Source organism: Aphelocoma coerulescens, chromosome 5 (assembly GCF_041296385.1).
Source record: "Aphelocoma coerulescens isolate FSJ_1873_10779 chromosome 5, UR_Acoe_1.0, whole genome shotgun sequence".
Taxonomy (NCBI): Eukaryota; Metazoa; Chordata; class Aves; order Passeriformes; family Corvidae; genus Aphelocoma; species Aphelocoma coerulescens.
In genome coordinates, this window is record NC_091019.1 from 12,695,985 (window position 1) to 12,719,915 (window position 23,931).

At 42.5% G+C, this 23,931-nt stretch overlaps 1 protein-coding gene across 1 annotated transcript in view; it reads right to left on the reverse strand.

The window, feature by feature from the left end:
• Positions 1–23,931, reverse strand: part of TEAD1 (TEA domain transcription factor 1) — a 153,526-nt gene that overhangs the window by 117,925 nt on the left and 11,670 nt on the right. The window lies entirely within an intron of this gene.

Genomic DNA, 23,931 nt, shown 5'->3' on the forward strand with positions numbered 1-23,931 from the left:
GCAGCTGCAGGCTGGGAGGGATTTCTCACCAGAACTGTAAAGCAGAGCTGCACGGTAGCACTGGGTGATGCAGATTAAGGAAGCCACAAGTGGTTTCTTGTTGCCCTGCACCCTCCACTACATCAGTTAGGAGCTGGCAAAAAACCTTCCCCTCTGGCTTTCTCAGGCTTTCAGCATATTCCAAGTAGGGGAAGGGCACCTTGGCTTACAGCAGCACACGCCTGGCCTCCTCTCTCTCCTCACTCAGGTAATGGAGCTTCGGAAGGACTGCCGGCAGCGAGTCAGGGCTCACAGCATCAGCCACATACCGCTGGAAGAAGCTGGACAGGGGATGGCTGTCACTGGGCCTTGTGGGGCAGGGAGAGGTGATCCTTAGTGATTCCTACCCATTTCAGTGTGAATTCTGCAGCTGATAGGGCACTTTTGAAAAGCAGCCCAAGAGATGCACAATATTCCATGTGAATGGCCTCAGTCCTGGGGACTCCACACTCCTGCTTAACCTGGGAAATGACTATTGAGGCACACGGCCCTGGCAACACACTGAGGTTTTCTTTAATATCTGCTCTGATTTCATGGAGATATTAAGGAACAAAGGAAAAAACAAATATATACACATTCATGCACAGCTGGAAAATATGAGTTTACTCTTGCAAAGTGAAGAAAGTGTCAGATCTTGTCAGTGACTTCATACTCCTTGTGAAGCACAGAAGGTTTAATTTCTACATCCTATTCCAACAAAGCTGCTCTGATTTTCAGGGAGTTTGGCTTTTACAATTGGACAAACATGATTATGAATGATTTGCATGAGGGACTTTCCCAGGCATGCTTTATAATCTCCCTCAGACTGCTGAAATTGTGTCAGTCTTTTCTCTCTCACAGTAAAACTTTAAGATTTCTTTCCCAGGGACTTGGAACTGTGTGCACAATATTTTGCTATTAAGTGAAAACCTTTCCTATAAAATATCAGAGTATCTGGATCACTGCATCCTCTTTCTCATCATCCTAGAGTCTTTCTCCCACCATGTTAGTGTTGTAAGTTCTGCAAACAACAGTTCTTTGGGCAAAAATTAGGAAATGTTCTTTCCAGGCATTTAGCACTGAATCATTGTCTATGTCTATGAGCCCTCTGAGAGTTTCACATAAATTCCAATTGCTTTTCCACTCCATTCTTTTTTCCATTCTTGAAGATGGTTGTTGCATAAAGGTCTTCGGGATTCTACTTTTTTTATTATTGATTTTTTTTCCTGTTCTATAAATTATCTGTTTCTATCTGGTAGTCTTTTCCTTTCAATGATTTACTTCCCTGTGAAGAGGAGGAAGGAAAAAGCAAGTTTCAAATATGCAAGTAAATAGCTAGATAACTGCAGAAATAGTCCAGTAACTACACACCAGGAGATGGAAATCAGAAATAAAAATAAGAAGAATTATGCAGATAATAAAAACTGTCACTTGTTAGACACATCAGGAGACTGCTGTGACCTCAGGCCTGTGGTCACAGAAGCCAAAATCAGTTAAAACCTGCAGAGAGCATTGCAGATTGCATTTATGATTTCCACTGAGATCTCCACATTAGAAACTCCGCTATTATTTTAATTCTTGATTGATGATTGAATGTTTAAGTTCATTTTGGCTTTTGCTGTTTTGAAAATGAAACCTAACTAATGGTTTCATTGCAGTCTTAAGGAAGGCTTTGTTTCATGTGCAAAGCAAACACTTAGCGAAGGGTACGATTAAAGCCAGGCAAGTAAATGTTTTACAGAGATAGTTTAGAAGCTACAGCATAGCAAAACAAGTATTTAGTTAAATGCTGAGAATCTGACCTGTCTGCATAGATGCCCCTTTTGTCTCCCCCATCTTCTTTTTTTTGTTGTTTTTGGTTTTTTTTTTGTTTTGTTTTGTTTTGTTTTGTTTTTTAATTCTGTTCTCTTGCTTGGGATTTTATTCAAAACCACAAAGAGATTTTTTGCAGCCCCAAAACAAGTTCTGGTGCCCAGTTTTTCAAGAGGATGTTGCCAGTAGTGAGCAAGGCTAAACACAGTTTACTGAAACTGCCTTCAGCAAGTATGGCAGAGTGCAAAAAGGGGGTAAGGGGAAAAATCTGTGTCTTGAGACTCTGAGCAACTGCTGAAACAGCAGAGCATACTGTTACCTTAAGTGCTTACCCAATAACTCATCCAGAAGCAAACAGACATCTCAAATGGACATTTATGCCCAGACATCAGAGGGCATTTCAGTGAGGAGCACACAGCCGTCGCTCCAGATGCGAATCCACAGAGCCAAGACACGGAGAGATGCAGCAGACCTGGACCCTTCCCCGTCTGTTTCCCCCTTCCCCAGAGCAGGGGACGCTTTGCCAGCACAGCACATCGCTCAGCACAGGGCACCCCTCCAGAGCCTGGCACTCAGGGCCAGGGAGGGCTGGCAGGCAGGGCTGGCAGGCAGGGCTGGCAGGGCTGAGCCCAGGCCAGGTACCAGCCCGGGCTGAGCCATCTGTGCGCTGAAGATCCGCCCATTGTGCGGGAGCAGCGACCCAGGCGTGATCCTTCTCCGCAGGAAAACTGCCGTCGACATAAAAGGGTGGTTTCCTGCTAAACGGGGAAAGCAATCTTCGGGAGCAAAGCTGTGCAAAGCCATTTGCTGCACTTCTAAATCTAAGGGGTTTTCCTCTCTCCTCAAAGAAAGTTTCCAAGAAATCCTCGCTGCTCCTATCTGTAAATGATAGTTTATGGAGAGGAGGAAAAACACGGGACAGGCAGTAAATCAGCCACTAAGTGATCCAGAGTCCATTACCAAATGGTTTTCATTACATGTATGGCTTCACTAATTTCTGCAATGCGTTGCAGGCTATTTCTGGAAGCTTTAAAAATGCATGATGCTTCTGCATTTTAATACTTAACAGTACGGTTATTTCAGTTTATTAAGCAAAAAAAAAAAAAGGGGTGGGGGAATCTGCTTAGCTGCAATTGGCTTTCATGTCACAAAAGGACTAAGCCAGCGCAAAAGCATCCAAGTAGGAACCCTATTTAAGTCTAGCATGAAGAAAACCTTTCCAACCTCTTACACCAATTAGGATAATCTGGGTCTTTTGATGTTAAAACCCCCAAGAATCATATGGAAATCATAAAAAGCACAGTATTTAAAACAGACTCAGAATGCAGATAAAATCATTTTTCCTTCTTAACATTTCCACCAGAGCTAGGGGATTGCTCTCGGACAGGGATGGTGAGGGAGGCTGTCTCTAAAAGCAGCCACTAATAAAACAAGGGAGCACCTGGGAGGCAAAGCTGGGATGCAGCTGGAGCTGGGCCAGGCAGGCACCAAGGCCAGCCTCAGGCCCTGGATGAACACTGCTCCCAACCAGGGGAAAGGAGACTGAGCAAGGATGCAGCTTCTGGAATGTCAGCCCCTGGATGCCTTGGTGGGCTTGTACAGCCTTCCCTAAGTGGATGGCATCCTTCATGACCATAAACGAAGCTAAGGGAATTGATATAACATGCTTGAATCTATGCAATCAATTCTCTTTGGGTGAAAAGTACTTCAGCCTAGCATTGCTGCTTTATACTGGACTATTTCCGAGGCATCCAAATTTCTCCAAGTGTCCTGCTTCCAAGGAATCTCAGGGCAAGAATTCTGTTTGCCTTGACAATTTAAAAAAAGACCACAGGCAGGAAAACAAGGGATGTTTTGCTGGATGCAGTTTTGCAGAGCTGGAGGGGTGTTTCATTCTCTTCGAATAAAATCCTGGCCAACATATTTTGCTGTGAAATCTGACACACAACAACAAACCTTTGTCAAAGCCACATACATATTGAGAGAAGGTAATTTTACAATATTCTCCCAGACCATAACATTGTATTTTCTGGAGCTGGTTACATACTACTGCTACATTTGTGTATGATGTTGTACAAAGCAAAGAGGCAAAAGGACCAGGAGGTGACAAGACCGTGGCAGAGGTGGGGACGCCCGGCTCAAGAACCTTAAATTGGCATTCGAATAAACTGAAAAGTAAGCAAAACTGTTCGTGTTTATACAAGCAACTTGACTGTACTCTAAGAGAGGACAAGGGTATGAAACTATGTCCTTATAAAGTAATGCTCATCTTTTACTTATCTAACAAAAAGAAACACAGGAGAGAGGTCAGAGGCTGCTGAAGGAAAAATACCCAAGTGTTAAGGCCAGAGAAATGGAAAACAAAGTTTAACAAAGATAGGAATATTTGCAGATGGAGCACACAGAAAACCCCCTTATTTTCTATAAAGATAAACATGGAATATTGTTGTCAGTGGCATGCACACCTCTGTGAAAACCTGATATTTAAATTGTCAGCTTGACAACCAATAAAAATAACAGTAAAAAAAGAGTGGCATTACAGTTCTAATACCTCTATAAAAAGAAAATTTGTATTAGTGTTAAATATGAATGTAAAATCAGCTTTCTAAGTAATCATCACAATTTTCAGTTGTTATGAAATTCTCATACAGATTTTGAATTTACTTTTAAGTCTTAGAGTAACACCAGAACTGTAATTAATCTTAATTACAACTTCCATAATTTCACAGTGCCTGAATTGCTTGCTATTCCTAGTATTTGTAGGAAACGAGCCACACAGTTCCTGGCACAAATATTATTCCTTATTAGTTTTGCAGCTGAATAATATTCAGCCTGTAACAGAATCCTCCTAGGACTGAAAAGTACTCTTGTGCACACGGATACACGCACAAAAACAACAACTGAAAGCTAAAAGCAAACTTGCCGAGAACTTCTGGGTCAGCTTTTGACATCACCCATAGGAATGAAATCAGACACCGACCAATCCGGCACCATGAGGCTGGCAGCACAAAATAAACAAAAGCCGGGCCCAGGGTTCCACAATGAGGAAGGGAAGTGGAAGAGACTATTGTTCCGAAAGCTTTTAAACGATGTTGCTTTATTTATTTCTTTTGACAATGCCTGAACTGAATCTTTAAAAAGGGAGAGGACCCTGTCCCCCCTGCCCCCCGGGATCTGTTAAAACAGAGTGTGGGGGTTCTTTGCCCTGTCGCTGTTTGTTCTCTCGGACAATGTTGTGCGAGCCCTGTAAAGCGCACAGCACTATCCCGGCGTGTGGGAAGGCAGCGTTCTTCCAGCATCTCCACAGAGCCTCAGCTCCGACACTCTCTGCCAGATTTTCTGAAAAGCTGGGCAGGCTGGGTGCTAAGCTCTTTTCAAAATCTGACCCTTATTTAGGTGCCTTCCAGGAAGCTGAGGTCTTTAGAAATCTGGCAGCGAGCACAGATACCGAGCATGTCGGGAAGCTGGGGCAAGAACTGCGCGGTGAAACCGCTTCATCTGGGTGTTCCTCCGGGGAGAAAAGTGACACACAAAAGGCTCTGTCGGTCTCCTGGCTCCGTGCAGCGCTGAACCTAGCCGGGCTGAAGCCCCTGCGTGAGCCCATAGGTGATTATTCACACGAGTGGGCCCAGGAGGACAATGTCACAGCCGCGGCTGGTGCGCAGCCGATGGATGATTCACTCCTTGGACACTCTAACCTGTCACTGAACTCCAAAGATTTAGGATTAGGCCCAAAGTTCACTAAAAGCACACATGGCGTGGGGTTCTTTTCAAAGTTCAGCTCAGCTGAACAAAGCTGGCTGGATGACTTCAATCCTCTCAGTGCTTCCCCAAGGAAAAAAGGAAAAAAAAGAAAAGCAACATGTGTCTGCAGTTCGGACTGAACCTGCTGCCCCTTTCCCATTCCTCGCCACGCTGCACAGACAAGTGTATAGCGATGAGTACATGCATTCCAGAGGGAAAAGATAAACCTGGACCCTGGAGTCGTACAGGTAAAGGATATCAGTCATTCCTGCATCTTTAATAAAATAGACCTTTTTCTACTCTTGCCAAGAAAATTAGTCCTAAGGTGCACACAAATAATTACATATTGTGGAACAGTAAATTATTACAAATGCCACAGAATTCAAGCAGCCCCAGGTCTGGGCCAGATTTTCCAATGTTTTGCAGATGTTTATGGTTTGCTGCAAAACTTTTGTCAAGTTACCCACACAACATAGCATTTGCTGAAGGATTTTGGCACATGGTAATTCATTTTCTTTGCACAGGTGTTGCATTCCAGAAATATTTTGTCTTCTTGTAGAAGACTGCTGGAATTCTACTTTAAAAAAATCCTCATGAAAGAAACCAGATCCTCTCATCTAGGAGAGAAAAAAATGCACCCCAAAATCAGTTCATGTGCCTTTTCTTTCTTTTCAGGTAAAGAAAACCTCTGTAACAGGTAAAAATATTTTCAAAATATGTTGCAGAAGTCTGGTATTTCTGCAAAACTCACAAACTGGGAAAGCCCAGTCCAGTACAGGGTAAAGCCCCAGTTGGCCTCTGGTAAGAGATATTGGAGTACCAGGTCCCAGGAGAGTTCCAGTGGTTAATTTTACTTACTGGGAGCTCACAGTTGGTGGGACTACTGAGGTTTGCTGCTACTTGACTGCAGTAGAAAGCCACGGAAGGAGATTCTGCCCAGTGGGGCACATGGGCAGGACCAGTGTGGGCAGCAGCAGCATCCCCACGTGCCTCTGTCACCTTGGCCCCCTCAGCCCCACCACAAAGGCACCACGTGCACCCGCAGGGCTCCCTTTTGTCCCCAGCTTTTATTCCACACCGCGTGGGGCAGGAAGCAGAACACAAAACGGGGCTCTGCAGCACTTGGGACCTTTCCTTGACTGAAAGGTTGCCTGGAGGCAAAGCGAAATGAAACCCTCGGGATTGAACAACTTTCCCTTTTAAGCATATGGAAATTAAACATTAAGCCTAAAACATTTTCCAGGAGCAGATATGAATCCAGATATAATATTGCTTTGTAGATATGGAAAAATACAAGCAGCTATCTTCAACTTCCTAGACGTGCAAGCCACTAAGTTTTCCTTCAGTGTAGGAAAGCAAAGATGAAAATGCCAAAGGACTGTTAACCTTTAGAGACACATTTTAAGAGATAACATGACTGAACTCAGATAAATCGGAATTAAATTTAATCAACCTCCCACTCCTTAGCTACACTATCAGAAGAGAAAAATCTACAATTAGGGAAGAAACAGAAGGAAATTCAGATATCTTAAACTGAGCAAGCTTCCATCTCTGCTGTGCAACTTCCTGATGATACTAAATACTGCAATTCCCATGTGCAGTATTACAGACTTGCTGTCTTAACAGTCCTCTGATGAGTAATCAGTGGAAGGGAACATTTAAATAATGTTTTGGAGTGCATATTATCTAGATTTGGCTGTTGTTCTCTCATTTAGAGCAAAATTAGTCTAAATTTACAATTTAAATACTTTGCGTCAAATCCTTAAACCACCCTTCTGGTTCTGTGAATGGAGCTGTTAACATTTTTGTGCTCCAATACAGCACCTAGGAATATATAATCCTTTAATCTTTTGCTCTCTGACTCCACCCACAAGTCCCTGGCACTAATTTCAGAGTACAGGCTGTGATGTTTCTAATGAGCTAAGCATTAGAGTAAGATGGACTGTCACAGCCAGGAATGCATTGCCAAAAGTGCTGCCATGAAAACAGGTGTGAAGGTACCTACAAAAGGAATCTCACTTTCTAAGGGATGGATGAAGAGTGTTCCAGCATGAATATTAAAGCCTATATTAAAAGGAGTTTAAAAGAAGTTTAAATATTTATCATTAAAATACTGACCCTCCTATCGAGAGCATTTTTTTGTTTTTCCAAATTAAACTATTAAGTTATGATAACCTATACCACTTTTATCTTATCCTAAACTTGTTTTAAAAGAAATTCATGTGCTTTTACGCATGTGTCACTACTCACTCTTAATTTTTCTGGAGAAAGCTAAGCCATTGAGTGGACAGCTTTCACTGCCTAGGCATCTAAAACAGCTTATTGAAGCTTTGCCCTGGGGTTTTTTCCAGCAGTATTTTTTTCTGCAAGTTACAGCAACAGCTCTCTTCATTCTCAGGTAGTTCAGTTTCTAATTAGTTCACTGTAAGTTAGGAAAACAATTAGAAAAGAAGGAAAGTTTGTTTTCCTCTTTGCATTCATGAATAAAACTGAGATGTGCAATTATAGACTACGTAAGTGGCCCACAAATTTTGAGGCACTTGGTGTTCAGAACCAATGGGCTCAGTACCATAGCTGTAGATACTAGTTTTGTGTAACAGATCAGCTTTAAAAGCACAACATATTTCAATAAAATTTTTTGCCTTCTATTCCAGAACATCAAACACAGACCACCAAAGCAGTCTTGAAACATCACTTTTGTGTATTTTAATTGAATTCAAACTACTGTGAATTAATTGCATGAGAATAAAAGATCTATTATTTCTTCTAAGAAATGTGAATCACTGTATTCTAGCAAAAGTAGAGTGTAAAAATGTAGAATGTGAGTAAATGTATGTAAGCAGTGCACGTGTGCTCAGAGAAGCCCAACTGTGTACAACAAACAGCTCTGGTTAGCAAATTATATTGACCAATAAAACAGCCTTTGTTTAGGAAAGTAACTGGAAAGCAAAAATGCAAAACAAGATTACACTTAATTATTTAAATCAAAGTTCTCCGCTTGTTGACTTAAATTGTGATTAAAATCAGGGATTTTAATTAATCCACTCTGGATTGCATAAACACCACCTTAATAAGAGGGAGCAGTAGCTTTATCACAGAAGTCATTCAGGAAGAGCACGGTGATGGAGCGCAAAGGAGACTGAAGAAGTTCATTAATGGACATCCCTCTACTGCCCACCCTCTCCCGTTTTTCCCAAAGAGAGAGAAAGCAAATGCATGAGTGGGACAGAGTGTTGGCAGGAGTGTGCATGCATAAAAACATGCACAGGTACTATGAGGTGAAATAATGGTGATAATTTTTCATTAAAAGCAGGATTTCTGTCTCACACAAAATAAAGCAATTACTCATGCATTCCAATTCTTCTTTCTTGTTTTAGCACTAAGGTCCCCAGGAGAGTCCATGCTCATGCTTGTCCATTAGCAGGAACATGGAGTGTACTCCCCATTTAGCTGATACTGACATTTAGTCAGTGTGTCACTTAGACACAAAGCACTACTAAGTGTTATACTTCAAAGGATTTAGCTCTGCACTCAAATACCCACACCCAACCCCGGTTCCAGCTTCTACCAAATCTTGGACTCAACATTTCTTCCCAGATAGCAGGGAGGAGAGTAGCACAAACCAAACAGTACAACTTACTGTTAAGGGAGATCTACTGCAACTTAACTAAATGTCCAATGCGTTGCCAAGGTGATCAAAATACCAATATAATGACAAGGGAGCATAAGCTCAGGTACTTGACAATGCAACCTACAGCACATTTACTCCAAGGACACCTTAATATCTTATATGAGAACATCCTCTCAAATGATATGATTTAATTTTCAGCAGAGGTCCAATTACAACTAAATGAAAGCAGCTAAGCCTGTCTTCTTTCTGCTTTGCAGCTTGATTTTGAAGGACAAACTACAGCCTACTTCTAAGGAACTACTTTTCTTCTTTGATTTTACAAGAAAGTGTTTTACAATCCAGAGAGGATGAGTCATCAGAAAATTCAGAAAATCCTTGTCTCGTTGCCAAAAACCTGCCCCTCTTCATTATGAACATAAAGATAAAAGCTCTTACAGTACATTAGCTGGCATACGCCTACACAGACAGTACAAATAAATTAATTGTGCCTAGCCTCAAACATCCAAAGAGGTGTAGTAGGAGCTCAGTCCATCTTGTTTCATTAACAAATTAAACTGTAATAGAGCATCAACAGTTCTCTTATGTACATAAGCTTGGCTGTCATATAGAAAGGCTCTGCAGGTATCATGAATCCTTACAGACGTACATGGCAATTCTTCAGCTACTCACTTTGGCTTGCACAGACTACATAAACGCCAACAAAAGTTGTATATGCTGGAAAAAACTTTTAAGTTGGAGCAAGGGCATAGGATGTTGGTCTATTTAGAAGCTGCACAGGATTTTGGAACCCAAGACTGAGGTAGTGGTGTTCATTAAAAAGGGAATTTTGAGTATGACACTATTCCACACATGCACAAATTCTCTTGCATCTGACAAGAAAGGCGAGTGTATTTGGAAGTGTGAGTGGACTGTATCCACTCTGCTACATTCAGGTTCCTAATTCAGAACTTGAAAATTTGCACTACCTGGAAACATCAAGGTTATTTCATAAAAATATACACACACGTGTATTGTACAACTCAGACAATGAGAATACAGATCAAAAGGGAAGTCACTGGGTAAAGTACTGTACATGGACCAGGGGCCAGAACTACTGGAGATAATCAACACTTACCATCAAACTCCTGCTACAGACGAACTGTTTTCTTTCTGGAATGCTCACAATCTTTAGCATGAGAAAGTTATACACAACTAACTTGAAAAACAAGTTTAACTCTACTTAGCCACAAGCTAAGATTACACCCTCAAACACACCTTTCTAAGATTTCTTATGAGAGGTTTGTTTGTGCAATACAGTTAAGGGCAATTTGTTAAAATTGCTCTGTGATTTTCTTTATCCTTTAACTGCATAATTTAAGCAACCTGCATTTTATAAGTTCAAAGAAATTTCTTTTTGTAATTACGTATTTCTGCTTTTACCTCCTGAAAATAGAAAAGCTGAAGAGAGAGAATACAGAAAAAAAGAACGGATGAGAGAGATTGAGCTCAATCTATCACAGAAAGAAACTTCTTAATTATTGAGAACAGAAAGTGAGTTAACATAAAACACAAGGGTTCAAAAATATCTGCAGTGTCTGCTACTGCTGCTTTACCTCTTTGGCCTCTGACCTCAGGGCTGGGAAAAGCCAGAGAGAAAGGTAAGGCAAAGCAGTGTTGATAGCCAAAGGCCAGCACCTCCCGCCTGTCTGAAGCCCCAGCGATGCCTGTACAGAGGATTTTACCCCCTGTGCTTTGGACAGGCAGTTGGTAAGATGCCACCCAGGGTACAGCGGGGCACGGCCATGGCTGTGACATTCTGGACAGCTCTCAGCCAGGGCTGCCTTCCAGCTTCATCCCTCCCTGAGTTCCACTTCAACCAGAGATAGCGTTTTCCTTCTCCTCCCGGCTGAGGGAAGCGCACTGCTGCTATCTGATGTGGGTAGCTGGTATGTGGTGTTGCACATGAGGACAGGGCCTCAGCAGCTCCCAAACAGCTCCAGACTCCATTTGCAGAGGCCAGTGTTTTTCCTGAAGTGCAACCAAAGACACGGATGCGCATCTTGGAGCAGACGGTGGCTCACCGCTCCCACTGCACATACACTTTGTTTTTTTTCCAAAGATCAGTTCTGACAGGCACCAAGGCCAGTGCAGACATACTGGCCCAGACTCGTGACATCACCTGATTAATAAATCCAAGGAAGGTTTGGCAGCCCTGGCTACGGGCAGCCAGCCCGTGGGAGAGCAGCAGCCACGCATCAGATAATGCAGTGCTAACTCACTGCCCTATGCACTGCTTCAATCAATAAACAACTTTCTCATCAGCCCACTGTAACCATCTGTTTACAGGGCCCCTTCTGTAAGCCCCAAGGGCCCCCCAAAGCAGAGACCAAACCCTGCTGTCAGAGCTCCCACTCCTGCCCCCGGCCAGTGGGATACACGGGATGCCAAGGATGTCATTCTCATGTAGCAGTGGCAGTGCCACAACAGGGAGCTGACAAAGGGCCCTGGGGCTGTGACCCTGCCTCACTGAACAGAGCCCAGACCCTGCCCCAGCAGCACAGCCAAACACACGGGAGCCTCACCGAGCCCCCTCCATCCCACCAGAGCACAGCCAGGCTCGTGGCCCTCAAAATTGAGGCCACTGTCTTTTCCCCCTTCCTTTATGAACAACACCTCATTATTGCAGAATGATACGAGCGCTTAATTAGTGCTATGGGTTAATCACTCTGCCCAAGGAGTTCCATGAATAAAGGAAGCCAATCCAGGTTCCCGTTATCCAGCTACCAGCATGGGCTCTAATAACACTCCCTCTTCAGCCAAAGCCAACCACAGCCATAACACAGATACATAATGTCTGATGTATAACTGGTGATATCCTCTCTTTTATGGGGTTAATACTTGCCCTTGGGGATAATTGTGCAGGACTTTAGATGAGAGATTCCCATAAAAGGCAGTAAGAGTCACCCAGCTCAAACCACACATAACTCAAGCTAGTTTACCCCTTTGCATTATTTAAATGTCTCTCTTTAATGTGAATGCATCAATTTAAAGGCACAGTGCTGCCAGTGCTCCGGGCAGGCAGTTCTTCTCTGGCGACCAAATGTGTCTGTTCAGAATTTAAATTTGCATGCATTTCAGAAATGTGCTATTCCTAGGCCTCCTGGCTGTCAGGGAACACAGGCATTCCCACTGCTGTCAGGAAAGGCTGCTGCCAGATGTGCTGCACCACTGTACTTGGGGGTCAGGCAGGTGGGGGGCTGAGCCCCTCTGACCTGCTGCAGATAGCGAAATTCACACACTGGCATTTCCAACCATTGGTGCTGGCAATTCTCCTGACTCCAGAAGAGCACCTGGACACTCCATGCGTGGACCCAGAGAAGGAAGAGAAGCCACTGGCCCTCCTGGCCCTTCCACTCTGCTTCCCTGGCTCCTGGTTCTGGCTCAGGCTGTCCTTGCAAGCACTTCTGCTAAAGCAAAATTTCCCCCCGTACATGCAGGTAACCAGAGACTTTTCCCAATCACTTACAGCTTGGCCTTCCATTTTAAGATTACAGGTTTTTTTTCCCCCAGGTTTATATTTGCACAAAGACTACCACAAGGTTCAAGTTACAGCAATTAATGAAATTTAACTACATTAATAGCGAGAGAGCCTTTTAAAGAACAATTTTGGTTTTAATGTTAAAAAAAATGCAGTAATAAGAGTGAGGTAGAAATATTTTCATTTGATTGCCTGTTTCTTTCTCTGGCTACATGCATGAACTTGTTTCCTGGTCAAGGGGAATTTTTGCAGGTAGGAAAAAAAAATTCTGCCATCCACTCAGTCCTCGAGTGTCTTGTTTTTACAAGGCAGAAAGGTTTTGTCAGTCAGGTTACCTAGGAGTGAAAGTTATGTCTCATAATCCATAATTCTATTGCCCGTTACACACCATCTGGTGACACAGTCAAAGATAATCTGATTTCTGTCCTTTAAAAACATCACATAGCTGTATCATGTGGTGCATGCAATATGATAAATGGCTTATTTAAATATGCCATTTCTGTACAGTTTACAATTTCGTGGTCACTCTCAGCTAGCATGAAAGCAGCTTCAAACAGGGGTTTTATTGATCGTTATTTCAAATATCTCAATCCTTAACTGAGGTGTTTACCTATTTACAGTTACACCTAAAATTGTATGATTAAACAGCTAACACCTAACCAACCTTTAAGAAGCTTTTATTGGAATTGAAAGTTTTGCATCTACAATGGAACAAATACCATGACAAAGCTGTTCCATGTTCCAAAAGCAGCAATGTCTTTTCCCAGTGTCTTTACCAGGAAGAGCCTGATATAATTTAAATCCAGACTACTCACTCAGTCTGTTGCAGGAGTTCTCAAGTATTTCCACAGATTCTGGAAGTCTACCCAGAAAAAGATCCTTGCAAGATAATAATCCATCAATACATCTGCAGGTTTGCAGCAGGTTTGCTTTTGTCACTTTATTTTCAGTCTCCAAAATAGTTAAGTGAGCTGCCAAAAGTTGAATCCTCACAAAATAAATCAAAAAAAGAGAATCAATCATGCTGGGCAAAAGAAAGCTCTTACACAACTAACCTGGTGAAGGGAAATAGGCCATTTGCTGTTGCTCAACTCCTATTTCAGTGGCCCTTACATTCTCCAAGGCCAAACCTTCCAACAACAATCTCATCCCCTTCTGATGCACAAGACACACCCAAGACATTTTCAGGAGGGGTGGAAAGTAGTAAAAGAAGATTTCTGTGATTTGCAGTCAGGTTCTTCTGGGAAGATTACATATTTCTGGGAGGCTATAATGTACACACGCATCTGTACCTCTGATACAATCACATAATCACCATTCAGATCTAAATAGCTATTTTTTCATGCAGATTTTTATTACTTTCTCTTCCTGGAATAATTAACGACTTTCAGATTTTTTTAACTTAGGAGAAGACTTAATTTTCACCCGACTCTTCAATTACAACTCCAAATAATTCCCATTTTCCTTGCAGACTGTCAGGCTGCTGTGCCCTTTGCTCTGGTAGGTTTTGTTCACAGCAGAGCCTCTGGGCAGAGCACAAGCCTACAATAATCTCATTTAGTGATACACCTGCATCATTCACCGGGATTTACCACAGTCTCAGGCTTCACTTGGAGAGAGGAAGGCAGCAGTGCTCCACTGAAAGCCAATTCCTCACAGAGTTTCGTGTCCGGCCCAGCTGCTGGGATGCCAGGCCACGCTCCATGGGGAGGCAGGGAACATTCCCAAAACCTGGCAGGAGCGGGGACGGCACAGGAGCCCCAGGTGCGAGGTCACAGGTGTTCCATTGCGCTGCTCCTCTCTCACACACACCTGCAGAGCCCTAAAAGCACCAGGCCTCGTCCACACAGCGCGGGAAGGTCGTCCCATCTCCTCTGCCCTCTACATCCAATCATCCCACTTGTGCTCCCTCTGACCAGGCTGTCCAGCTGCCTGTGCCTGTCAGGTATATTCTGCTACTAGGAGGGATTTGGATAAAGCATTTAAGTATCTGGCAAGCATTTTCTTCAATGAAGAGACATGCTAAGAGCTAGGCAATCATGTTTTTAACTGTGCTGCCTGCCAGAAAAGTGCACAAACTTCCAATAGCAAAGAAATGAGGTCATTTTGGTCAACTGCCAAAATCAGCACATTTCCTCTTTTGGTTCTGGATGCTGCACCTCCACACTCCACAGTGTGTGACAAGGCGTGAGCGGGAGGTGTAGTCTCTCAGGAAAAAAAATAAAATATAAAGTAAACTGGTGGATGTTCGTTTTTTTCTTTAAAAATAAAAAAGGGGTGGGGAAGGAAAAGAGGGGGGGAAAAAATCAGGAAGTGTCCTGATGTCACATGACCTCCTCCTGAAGATCTATTTAATTGGAGTCTAGAATAACCTTCCTAAGAAGATGTCAATACCTTATCCTGATGTTACAGCAGTGTAAAGCCTCATCCTGTTAAGGAATTCGAAAGGCTTACAGGAGGGATGCAGCTTGTGGTTAGAAGGCTGGACTGGAATTTAGTAGATCAGGATTAAACCCTGATCCTGCCACAAGATTCTGCTTGAGCAAGACTCCTAAATTCCCTTGCCTGAGACCCTATCTTGAGCATGGTCTGGTGCCTTTAAAAACTAAGTTTTCCTGAGCTGGGAATATCTCTTTGCAGTAGAGCAGAGTCTGGAACAGTGGATTTTGGATGCTCATTTGGGCCTCTTAATGCTAATGCAGCACAAACCAAAATGACAGCAGTAGCAGTAATAATAATAATAATAATAATTATCTCTCAGTCTTTATTTTCACGTTAATGTCTGCCAAAAATGTTAGAGAAGTTTCTCATTGTGGCAACTACTGTATTTATGTGCATAATTTACAAGGAGCTCATCTGAATAATTTGAATTTTTTATTAAGATTATTTTCTCATTTTCCATTGAGAAGCCTTCTTAGATACTGACTCACTTTCAGCCTTGTGGGGAAAAGTGCCAAGCATTTGTTTTTCTTCTGTCTGCAGTAGTTATTTGACTCCTGCATTAAACTCAGCAAAGCCAAAACTGAATAGGAACAATCTTAATTTAATTATTAAATATATTACAAGCTTCACTGTGATTTTAAAAAGAACTTTCATGTGGGGTAGTGGAAATGTGCCAGGGAAATCTAAAAGAACTGTATGTAATCCTCTGTCCCCACCCCTCCCTTCTTCCAGCCTCTCTCAAAACGAGGTTAGGTGAACCCAAATCTAGCGGAGTCAGGGTGAGCCAGTTTCACTTTAGGTTTGCTTGGCAAAAAGTTGCCAGGGCATCCTGCCAAGCCTGCCACTTTTGAGATAAATATGACTTTCTTTCAGGGCAGTTTTATGAGGGGCACAGCAAGAGGCTCATATACTCTGGCAATTCAATTGCAGATTTAGCTACGCAGCAGCTGCCGCTGCTCCATTATAAACAACAGCTTGCTCTGAAGTTCTCTTAAGAAGTTTACAAAAGGGACAGTGTATTTATCTGACGTCTGTTACAGTGCTGTGCAGATACACAGATGGCCTTTGACTCTCACCTTCTGCATCACACCCAGCCAAACCCGGTCCCACAGAAAGGGTTAGGCTTTAAATTTGCCTGCTCTTTTCCTGATGACACTCTCTTCATCTATCTGACAATCAGAGCCAGCTTACTTTCCTTGGGAGGGTCAGATTGGCAGATGAACTACAGTGAGGAGAGGAAACATGTTAAGTATGAAAACATTCTCATAAGCTCTCACAGGAAAAGGATGTAGCTAACACTAAAAGAGAATACTGCATTTCTCTGCCAAACTTTATCATACAAGATTATGCATTTCCAAAGCTTACATTTCTACCGACTAAATTTCAGTGGTGCTACATCTGCAGGAGGTATATTCCAAAGCACCCTTCCTCTACTCCCCGTAGTCAGTCAGTTCTGGAGGTTTCCTTTTGAGGTCAGCAACAAGCACATGGATCACCACAGGATACTGCCACTGGACGGTAACTGGAGTCTAACTCCCACCAGAGTGCTGGGAGTTGCCAGGTGAAGAGCTCCACCGCTGTCTGACCAGTGCCGTGGGTGATCCCTCAGGGAACACCTCCCGGAGCCACAGGGACTGACCAAGTGTCAGGGACTGCTTGAAGCGAGCTCCCTTCCCCAGGTCCTCACCCCTGTGCTGATGGCCTGGCCTCATGCTGGGCACAAACACCCTTTGCTGTGCAGCTGGAAGGGTAATTACTTAAAGTTCGTCCTTCCTGCTCTGGAGTCCCCTGCACTTCCTCAGTTGTACACAGCTGGAATAGTAAAGCCAAGGAGCTGATAAAAGTATGGTCTGGGCACGGCTTTGAACAGCTTGCCCTTTCCTGGCTTAATGACCATATCATCTGCATTTTCACTGAAAAGCTCCAGTTCTGACTGGCCAAGTTTCATGGCTTTTTGTACCTTTTTGGGGAGCAGTCAGAATGAGCATTTTGATGGCCCATCCCTAGTCCAAGCATTATTCCCAGAAATGCATCAGTCAGCACAGACCCATTGACCTTTGTTTGGCTTCCTCAGTCCCACCTGGGCAGCTGATTTTGACTTGTTTCTCATTTTGTTCACCTGTGGACAAGTCTGCCTAACAGGCAGCACAAGTGGTTTTTGCTGCACACAGGCTGCTGGACAGACTTTTGCAAGCTTGGTTTAAATTCGGTGTCTAACGAGTGGAGCGAATCCCCAGGTCAATACCTGCACTCAATTCTACAAATGCAAAAGAAAAAAGAAAAGCTGCTGGTGTGGGTCATTCTCAGAAAGGGATCCAGGGCTCTGTAAGTTGCCTTCTTCTTATGGCTCTGGAATCACTGCACGTGATGAAAGCAGTCTATTAACAGTTCATCATAAAACATTCTCTGAGATTTTATGTCCTAAATTATGTATATGATTGTTCGGCCTGTCTGGTGACTTAATGTAGTGGGAAATCTAAATCACTGTTATTACACCTCTAACTAAGGATTTTTAAACTATTATTTTAATTAAATGGGGAAAAAAAAAAGAAGACAAGTTCTCAGAAAAAAGATACTCTAAAAAAACTGTGATCCTTCTTTGAGCAGCCTTAAATATGAAATTGATATTTCTTCTGGTCCTGGGACACACCAGTGCTAGCATGTTATTTCTGCAAGGACTGAGATCTGTGCATTTGTTCCTGCACTTAAAAATGGTTCTTCACATACATTTTCATAATAAAGCACCTTATAACTGCTACACAATTATTGCTTAGAGCATTAAGTAACAAGGTATTATTACTCCAATTTTACAGAAGGGAACAAATCATGGAATCCGAAATACTTATTCTGCTTTTGCGTAGGCTTTCTCATATTAATTAATTATGAGACTTAATTACACTTAATCTCACCACTCCAAACCAATTAGGGAAAATTGGGTAAAGTAAAGAAGCAGGGAAATCTGTCTTGGAGATAATCACTTACACTGAAAACAATTTCCACATAGGTATGTAAAAGGACTTTGCAAATGTTAACTTGCTCCCTCGAAGCAACAAGATGGATTTTTCTCTGATTTTTCTCTACTGTCCCTACACCAGTAATCTGAGCTGTGATCACTTCTCCCAGCTTCCTCTCTCAACTCTGCCCCAGAAACCAAATGCAAATCTCTGCTCCCTGACTTGTGCCTTAATCACATGATCACCTTCCTGCCCAGAAGCAGTAAAAAAAAAAAACTCCAGGCATGTTAAAATCACCAGACTAGAAGAGCTCTAATCCAGTGATTTCAAGGGTTAGTCAGAATTGGTATATGAGATAGATAGGTAGATATAGATAGACAGATAGACAAATAGAGATACATAGATAGATGTTGCAAACTATTTATAGCTTTCTATTTATTTTGAATCTACAGCAATTTTATTTACTGAAGTTTGTCCCACAAGAGAAATGGTAAATCCTCTAAAGCATCACTTTAAAAGTTTTTCTTACATTGAAGCATCTGTGAACACCCTCTGCTGAAACATTAATTCACTCTTTCCCACAGCACTTAGCCACAGGGACTCACAACACATTTCAATGCCTTCAACAGCAGCAGCATTCCACAGGGAACCATTCTCCAATTTCCAAGTCATGGCTCTTACAAAGATGGACTAAGCCAAGGCAAACTGGCCTTTTTTATATTAATACCAACTGATCCTCCCATAAAATGTGCACATTTAAAATCAGAGGAGGAACAAGAGCTATTATCTTTTGCAGTTTGTCTAAAGAGGGCTATGAGTTCAAGTAAGTCTACTTGATTAAAACTGGGGAGAGATATTGAACTGACAAATACTAGATTTTTCCTTAATTTCTTTACTCTGTTTGCCAGTAAGGTCTTCTATAAAAGACTTTGTGAATAAAGGTGTAAATGCAAGCGGAGGAGACTCCATTCATTTACGACTTTGACTTCTCTGGAGCCAAGATTTCACCCAGTCTTCACAGTTGTGACATTTTGTGCTCAGTCTGGCCTATTCCAGCAGAACATTCAGTCTGTGCTCGTAGCAATTATGCCTTGTTTGCATCACACCATGACACGCGTGCTACGAGAGTTTCACACGCCGCAGCGTACCACAGTTTATTTTAAATGCTCTCCAGTTCCCCAAGTGAGCCTCATGGCATGGCAGCAGGATTAAACACAATGGGATCTGGCAGGCTGCATTCACAGGACTGCGTTGTAAAAACAGGGAAAATAAACATTAGCATTTTGACCGTTCCTTGTAGTTTTTCTAAATATTCTTAAGTAAAACAGAAAATGCTTTGCTGAGCCTGAAAAACCAAAGGATTTGCAGATGCAGTCAAATTAGGCAGTTTTCAAATATACATTCTTCCTTACACAACGAAAGTTTCCCCCTTCTTTGCCCAGTGGTGCTTCCGTAAGGCCAGCAAAGAGCAGCTACAGTGTAAAACATTCAGAGACGACCTGGGCATTCAAAAGACTGAGATGTTCAAACCCTCACCTGAATTCCCACACCTAATGACAGCTTTACCCTCTCCCAAGTACACTTCTACATCTCCTAAGGTAGATGCCACCTCTCTTCATTCAGGCATGGAGTGGGGGTGGCCAGGATCTCCCTCTGGAAGCCTTCAAAGGCACACAGCTCTCTCCTCTGAATACACTGATAATCAGAAACTTTCATGACTAAGACTGGCTTACCATGCACCAAAAATTTTGCAATAATTTCAGTACACAGTCCTCTCGTTTCGGCTCCCATCTTCCAAGCTTTGGAATGGACACTTTCCTTTACGCAAGATACAAATTGAATTGTTAAGACAAATATCAGCACAAAGTCTGTGTTAATGAGAATCGTGTCTCTTCCATGCTTTTAATACCAACCCCTGAGCTTAATTATTATATTTAGTGTCTAGGGCAGCAACACTTCCTACTCAGCACCTGTCATGGGTCCAGCAATTAATTGCATACCATTGACCTTCACAGAACACCATGGAAATTTTATTACTGTACAACTCAATTGCAGTCGTACAACACTGCCCCAGAACTATGTCTTATTACAAAAAAATCATGTGCTTACAAAAGGGATAGTTGAGCCAACTGAACTATTTATAATCTGCGAGAATAAAAAACATTTCACAAGGTTTGCAACATACATACACAAAAAAAAAAAAAAAAATTCGCAGCCTTAATACAAGACAAATGTTACCAAGATTCACATTATAGACAAAAGTGGAATGGAAAATATTCCCCGAAGTCATAATGGCAGGGTTATGCAGTATGCTATTTAAAAGCTATTCACCAATGTCTTTTTCCTTTTAGTCAGAACTCTATGGTAGAAATTCAATTGAAGAAAGTCAATTAATCGAAATTGTGGTTCCACAACAGAGGGATTGGATGTGTAAGATGAAGCAGCTGAAGGAAAGGACTACACTTGCACACCCGACTTGGTCCTAGGCCCAGGTCTGCCACTTTGGAGCTACCTCTCTGCCAGTTTGCTGTTTTGAGGGGGCTACATCCTGCTTATGTTCTGCTGCTGTGGCTTAACCCCAGCTGACAAATCCAAAACACAGCCCCGCACTGAATACGATAAAGAAAATTAATTCTATCACAGCCCAGAGCAGCACATCCGCCTTACTCCCTTCTTTTAACAAAATGCTGCCACTCAGCATATTTCTTCTAAGCTCAAGAGTCTCCTTGCTCCTTTCCAAGCCAAAGGGTTCCCAAAATTATTACATGACTACTCTACTTTCAAACTGGCATGCTAATGTAAGTCAGGGCAAGGAGACTTTCTCCCTGGTTTCAAGGGCTGTGCCCAGGATGAAATAACTCGTCACGCCCAGAATTCCAATGCCAGCTTTCAAGTTCCCAGGCTCAAGTGACCCAGCAGGACACAGCCACAAACCTCCACACTCACACATCTGCACCTGCTGCAGACTCAGGGCGGGAAAGGGACAGTGCAGGAGGTGTCTTAGGCTTTGTGGAAGGCGTACACATGCACCAAGGAGCACCAAGACCGGCTGCTTTGACTGTCCTTGTGCACTTCCAAGGCGTTACCCAAATTTCTTACAGAAGTGATCAATAGGCAGCAGGCTGGCAACATGCCCATGCACATGGGGGGGTAAAATACCCATCCCCTAAAGTCAAAACCCAAAGAATAGTAAGAGATAACTGTGGAGCAAACTGGAGGTCACTACTTGATTTGCATCGCCCAAACACCTTACTTGATCTTCCAGAAGAAATGAAAAATGCTTCCCACCATGACAAATTCCTCACGTCTCAGGCAATGCATTTAATTTCACCAAAATGCAGTTACAGTTGGGTTTGCCACATCGATCCAGTTTCACATCTTTTTTGGTTAAAAATTTGTAATCTATACTGCCAATGACAGTAAGATTACCTAGCAAACAAAGCTCATCAACAACAACACTTTGCTTTGAAGAATTGCCTGCACATGGAATGGGTGATGTCTGCAAGGCAATTCAGGGCTCTGTGATGGTTGAGATTTTGTTGTGAGGGTTGTTTTTCTTTTCCCTAAGAAGTTCATTAAAATTTTTCAGTTGATATAATAGATTCTTCCATCTCTTCAGTACAGCAGAGGAAATGAAGTGAAACTAGCTTCATTGTAATGGAAAAGTGATCTCATAATTTAATTCACTTTGCTCCCTAATCACAAATGCTCAGAGAGCACGAGCTAGGGAAGGAAGGTGTAAAGTGATGCTGCAGCGTAGCACCCACAATTAAAAATCTCCCTTCCTGAAGAAGTCTGGGTTACAAATCAGAATGAAGCACACATGTTATTGAGATTACTGAAAAGCTGTGGGCAAGGTTATGATTCAGAGGCAACAACCCTGCTCTTCTGAAACTAAATTCAAAATACCCGTCGATTTTGCTGACACCTTGGCTTAGATATTCTTGAGGCCTGATCACAGAGCACATTAATACACATATAAGTGCCTACAATGACTTGCTATACAGCCTGATGTGAAAAAGAAGTTACAAAATGAATGCAAAGATGACAGACAAGCCTCCCCTCTCCCAGCCAGGAAAGCTTTTATTGCCACCTCTTCAATACTTTCACTTCTGCCAAAAGTCCCCTCTGCCCGCCTGGCCCCTCCAGCTGTCCAAAGTGTCTCCTCCAGACAGCACTGCTGAGCAGGCAGAGCATGGATTAAACAGTGTTACATGTTCTTTCTGTCATTTTTGTTTTCAGTAATTTAGAAAATCACTTTTCTCATTGTGGATATTTTTAAATAGGGTAAGGGAGGTGTTACAGAAAAAAAAAAAAATCTCCAAGATCAGAATATATCAGAAACATGACAACACTTAACATGTCATTGTGACCATGAATATGTACAGAAACACACACACATACAATTAAAGTCAAGTATTTTGGAGGAGGTTTAAAAAAATAAAACATGCTCAACAGGAAGAGTCTGTTTAATGTAGGATTTAAGCGAGGCTCTCCCATTTGCATAGATCACTTACAGCAACAGCAAGTCATTAAATTCTCCCATAAAATCGTGCTATATTTTGTCAAAAGTGACACATTCCTTGCAGATCACAGTGCCTTTCTCATGCTGTTAATAAGATAATCTGTTACATGAGGTTTACAAATCCATTTAAATTGATTTTAATTAATGAATCAATCACTAGCCACTGATGACTTGGTCTACAGACAGCAAGCAATTCAAAGCCCCAGGCTTCTAATCCAAAACCAAATCCACATTAGAGCAACAGGACATCTCTCTGATTGATAGCAACACAAAGATGTTCAGTTCATACACATTTAGAGTGTATGAACTTGATCAAAATGTATCTCCAGATCTTATGCATTACAATTCCCATATTCAGGACTGTTCAACTAGAAAAGCAATATTAAATAATTTACATTTCTTTGCAAGGGGAAAAAATTAAATCAAGCAGAACTATAACCTGTTCCTAAACTTTAGATGCTTATTCCACTTGAAGGTTTTTCCCTTTGTTCTTAAACAATCTGTTGTTTAACATTAATTAATAGAAAATTGCACTTCTTATGATCACAAACAGGAACAATGCTTTTTACATTTGCTTTGATGCCATGAAAAGCCACTGCTATTCTCCACTGCTCAAGTGCTTACATTTTCCCTTAAACAGAAAACAGGAAAGAAGCAAGATTTCTGTCCCAAAATCAGCAAGCAGAAGCAGCGGGAAGAGCATCCTTGTTATTGTAGTAAGTTAATTATTATAATTATTGTTATTACAAGAAGTTAATTACAATGCAGTAAGTTAAATCCACAATGGGTGGTGTGATGCTGAACACTGCAATCCCTGAAGCAGCAGCATCTGGCTCCCCGTGGCAGAGGGGACACACCTGAGTGAGGCTGCTTCTCCTGTGTGCACAACCAGCTGGTGCTCCAGCACAGCATCTGGGACTCAAGCACCTCTTGAACTAGCCCAGAGAAAGGAAGGAATGATGCATGCCTCCCCAGGATCCTCCTTCAGGGATGCAAGCATCTTCCAGAGGAAGAGCTGCTCCTTCTTCGAAGGTGACAGGGAAGGAAGGGTGAGACGGGCCAGCCTGCCTCCAAAACAGTCTCATGTTTATACGGCTACACGGTGCCAAGCCCAGGCAGCCCTGCTCACACGAGGCTCTGCACTGCACAGGCCTCACAGCACAGATCTCTGCGTGTCTGGGATGTGACTCTGCACTGACTCCTCAGCCTCACATAAAACCTTACCCTCAGAAGCAGAGCAGGAGGCACTTGGAGATCACTACAAACTTCCTGTACCAGAGAAGCTGGT